Raw genomic sequence first — 5,000 nt, forward strand, 5'->3', positions numbered from 1 at the left:
ACTCGACCTCCAACATAACACTTCACGTCTTGATATGCTCTCTACAAAAGCGTGCGCTAATGCAGGTACAAATTAATGTACGTCCCAGATAGTGACGATCTCTGGGAGGAAGAACCTTAAGGAACTCCCCGCACATATCAAGACAAATAGTTAAGAACGGCCAATCACCTGTCTCTCTGCGAGACGTGTATAAAACACTGAATATAACTCACAACTTAACCCGTAAGTAGGGAAGTGTCCATGTCGGCGCCGAGTGCAAGTTACCGCGTTCAAAGTTTGGTAAGCAGCGCACTCGACCTCCAACATAACCTTTCCCCGTCTTGATATGCTCTCTACAAAAGCGTGCGCTAATGCAGGTACAAATGAATGTACGTCCCGGATAATGACGATCTCTGGGAGGAAGAACCTTAAGGAACTCCCCGCACATATCAAGACCAATAGTTAAGAACGGCCAAGCACCAGTTAGGGAGTGCGTGTAGGCGCCGAGTACAAGTTACCGCGTTCAAAGTTTGGTATGCAACGCACTCGACCACCAACACAACACGTCCCGTCTTGATATGCTCTCTACATAAGCTTACGCAAATGCAGGTACAAATGAATGTACGTCCCGGATAGTGACGATCTCCGGGAGAGAGAACCTTAAGGAACTCCCCGCACATATCAAGACTGAGGTTTTGCCGTGCATGTCAGCGCCGAGTGCAAGTTACCGCGTTCAAAGTTTGGTAAGCAGCGCACTCGACCTCCAACATAACACTCCAACCTCGTTATAACTCATTATAACCACGTTAATGATCCTTCCGCAGGTTCACCTACGGAAACCTTGTTACGACTTTTACTTCCTCTAAATCATCAAGTTCGGTCAACTTCGGCCGTGCCAACTGCAACTCACGAAGGAATCGCGGAAGGTGTGCCTCCAGAGACCTCACTAAATAATCCATCGGTAGTAGCGACGGGCGGTGTGTACAAAGGGCAGGGACGTAATCAGCGCTAGCTAATGACTAGCACTTACTAGAAATTCCAGGTTCATGGGGACCATTGCAGTCCCCAATCCCTACTAAATGAGCATTTGGGTGATTTCCCGTTCCTCTCGGAATGGGGGCGCCATAAGGCGAGAACACGCTGCTGCTCACATTGTAGCACGCGTGCAGCCCAGAACATCTAAGGGCATCACGGACCTGTTATCGCTCAATCTCATCTTGCTAAACACAAGTTGTCCCGCTAAGCAGGGCAAACTAAGTGACGGGCACCCGTGAGGACACCCGCCACTCCTAACGTCAGGTGCGCCCGGAGGCACACTACTGACAGCGTTCTAGTTAGCTTGACTGAGTCGCGTTCGTTATCGGAATTAACCAGACAAATCATTCCACGAACTAAGAACGGCCATGCACCACTACCCTTAAGTTTGAGAAAGAGCTATCAATCTGTCTTACCTCAATAAGTTCGGACCTGGTAAGTTTTCCCGTGTTGAGTCAAATTAAGCCGCAAGCTCCACTTCTTTTTTTTTTTTTTTTTTTTTAAATTCTTCAAGAGTTCTTTATTGAGGACCATTGTTTCCCGAAAGAACCCCGCTCCTACCGGCGGGGGGTTACCACTAACGGATTTCCCCCCGCCGGGAATTCCGCCCGTTTGGGCCTTTCTCTTTATTTATTTGAATTCAAAAAACTTTTTTTTTTCACTATTTTTCCTTTCGTGAAAGGTTTTCGTTGCCGCCTTTTTAACATTAAATATGTTCCGGTAACCGTTGTCCTTGTCCTAATCCTTGCAGGTTTCACCGTATCATCACAGAGCTGCGTCAGCGCGCGGACACGTTCGCCGATGTTACGGCAGCTCGCTCGTCTTCTGTGAGGCTGCTTCTTCGTTCGGCAAGCTGGGAGCTCGGCAGCTCGTCCCGCGGGGGAGGCTGAGCCTCGACCTCCGCTTGCCGTTGCTCCAGCCGCCGCTGCCTCTCTCTCTGCCGCCGGTTAATGCGACGCCGCTCCACTTCCGCTGCAGATGGTGGTAGTCGCCCACGTCGTTGGCGACCCTGCGGAACAGCTCCTAGCACTCCGGCCCGACGCCTTTCCCGGTATTGGAGCTGCATAAAGTTACGCCGCAGTCGCCGCATCTCCATCGTGCGTGGGGAGGGAGGCAATCCCCGGCTGCGCGGGGGGATTGGCGGTTCTGGAGGGCTGACCTCCTCCTCCTCGACCTCCCCTGTCGGCTCCGCTACGTCGTCGGCCGCGTCGTCATTGGCCGCTGCGCGTGCCAAGATAGCCGGGACGACCTCGTCCACGCCGAGCCGCTCCTGCCGACGCCGCTGCCGCATCCGCCGGGCGCTGCGGTTGCGCACCTCTCGGCGTCGCATCAGCCGTCTCCGCTCTGCCTCCGCCATGTCCACGGGCGGGCTGGCTGCTGGATCTGGCTGAGCAGCCTCAGCGACTGCCAAGGTAAGCTGCTCCTGCCGCCAGTCCTCCTGCAGAACGGAGAGGATCTGCCGAGCCGCTTGCTGGATGCGGTCCCACGACTCCGCGCTCTCCAGCAGACGACTGCCGATGTTGTCCTCGTCGACGCCGCTCAATAGTTCCGCCCGAACATCCGCGAAGCGGGGACACACAAAGAGTACGTGGGCCACCGACTCGACCGACCCTGCGCACCTGGGACAGTCCGGGGACGGAGCGAACCCGAAAACGGCAGGAATTCGTGGACGAATGCGTGTCCACTCAATACCTGCGAGAGGTAGAAGTCTACCTCCCCGTGCTTCCGTCCCGTCCACAGGCGCACGTCTGGCACTTGTCGGTGGGCCCAACGTACATAGCGGCTGGTGTTCTGCGCCGCCTCGTCGTCCCACTGTTGCTGCCACAGCTGCTGTGATGCCTCCTTCTCCTCCTGGCGAATCGCCTCTCGACTGCTGTCCGGGCTCAACTGCAGTCGGTTGTAGCAGCGGGCGTCTTCCTTCACCAGGAGGTGGTAGGGCAGTTCTCCGGCCAAAACCACCGCTACCTCGCAGCTGGTGGAGTGGAAGGCGCTCGTGATGCCCTGGGCCAGGGGCCGTTGCACGCGGTCCAAAATCCGCCTGCACCACTGCAGGTCCGCGGCTTCTGCCCAGACGGGTGCGCCGTAGCGGATGATGGACGCGGCCACTGCGGCGAGCAGCTTCCGCTTGCTCACTTGGGGGCCGCTGTGGTTGCGCATGACGCCACGCAACGCTCGCACCACACGGAGGGCCTTGTCCGCGACCATCTCGACGTGTGGGCGCCACGACAGGTGGTCGTGAAGCATGACCCCCAAGTAGCGGATCGACCGCTTCGAGCGCACTTCCACTCCACAGATGTTAACTGGGATATTTCTATACCCGCTGCGTTTGCTCGACACCATCAGCAGCTCCGTTTTCTCCGGTGCCAGGGAGAGATGGTGCTGCACCATCCAGCTGTTGACTGCTACCACGGCTTCCTCCGCGATCGCTGCTGCGTGCTCCGGTGTTGTCCCCGCTGCCAGGATCGCAAGATCGTCGGCGAATCCCACGATGGAGGCGCCCTCAGGGAGCTCTACGGCTAGCACGCCGTCGTACATAATGTTCCACAATGTGGGGCCCAATATGGACCCCTGTGGAACACCTGCCGATACTCGGCGGGTAACCGGCCCGTCCGCCGTGTCGTACGTGAGCTCCCTGTCGGCGAAGTAGTCCTGCAGTATGCGGCACAACTGCACGGGGACTCCCTTCGCCTGGAGCGCCTCGGCGATGCTCTGCCAGCTAGCCGTATTGAACGCGTTACGGACGTCCAGGGCCACAACCATGAGGCAGCGCCGGTCACGGTTGTTTGTCCTTCCAAAGGACTTCGCCCTTCGTCCCGCGTCCACGACTTGCTGTATAGCCTGCAGAGTCGATCGCCCTCGCCGGAATCCGAACTGCTGCTCAGACAGTTGCGGACTCTCTGGATCCTCGATGTATTCGTTGAGCCGGTTCAATAGCAGCCGCTCCAAAGCCTTGCCCGTATTGTCTAGCAGGCAAATCGGGCGAAAGGACGACGGTTCGCCCGGTGACTTGCCTGGCTTTGGCAGGAGCACCAGTCGCTGCTTTTTCCACGGCTGCGGAAAGCAGGACGTGTCCAGGCACTCCTGAAACACCCGGCGGAAGGGCTCCGGTTGCTGCCTGAGAGCAACCGTAAGTGCGGCGTTCGGTACTCCATCAAGCCCAGGAGCCTTCCGCGGGTGCATGCTGGCTGCTATATTCTCCAGCTCGGTCAGGCCGATCGATCGGAGCGGCGCCATGTTGCCAACTCGGAGATCAGGCCACTCTACCGGCGGATGAACCGGGAACAAGGCGTCGACAATTCGCCGCAGTTCTGCTGGATCGCGTTCCGGGGCTGAGCGGGCCGCCTGGAACCAGTGGAAGACCTTCCGGAAAAAGTTTCCGGTTTCATCCTCCCTGATCGACAGCAAGAACCGGTCGAACGCCTCGTTCTTACTCAAACGAATAGCCTTCCGAAGGCTCTCTCTGGCAGCTGAGAGTTCCGTATTGGAGCTGCTCTTCCAGCGGGATTGTTCTCCTCGCCATCTGCTCCTTTCTGGAGAGCTCGTCGATCATTGCCTGAATCGCCGGAGTCCACCAGTAAGCTGGCCGACCTGTGTGGTCCTGCGCTGGGAAGACCCGCGACATCGTCTCGTCGCAGACGCTGGTCAGCGACTCAACCAAGCTTTCGACGCTGTTAGCTTGACGGGCGAACCCAATCATGGCCAGCGCTTTCCCGAAAAGCTGGGAGTCAAACTGACTGGTCTTCCAGCGCGTACCGGCGTTGCTTACACGGGCCGGGCGCTGTCCACGCCGTGCTGCCCGATCCCTCGTTGGTGGTGGACTCACGCCAACCTCGTACCGGACGTATCGGTGGTCGCTCAGCGTAACCACGTCGGGCACGCGCCAGCCTCGGGCGCTGTCTTCGCGCGGGTCGAGACGGCTTATCGCACTGCTTGCGAATGTAACGTCCGGTCGGCTGGGCGGGAACCGAGTTGTGCCCACTCGGTTC

This window comes from Anopheles merus, unplaced genomic scaffold (genome assembly GCF_017562075.2).
Source record: "Anopheles merus strain MAF unplaced genomic scaffold, AmerM5.1 LNR4000015, whole genome shotgun sequence".
Lineage (NCBI taxonomy): Eukaryota > Metazoa > Arthropoda > Insecta > Diptera > Culicidae > Anopheles > Anopheles merus.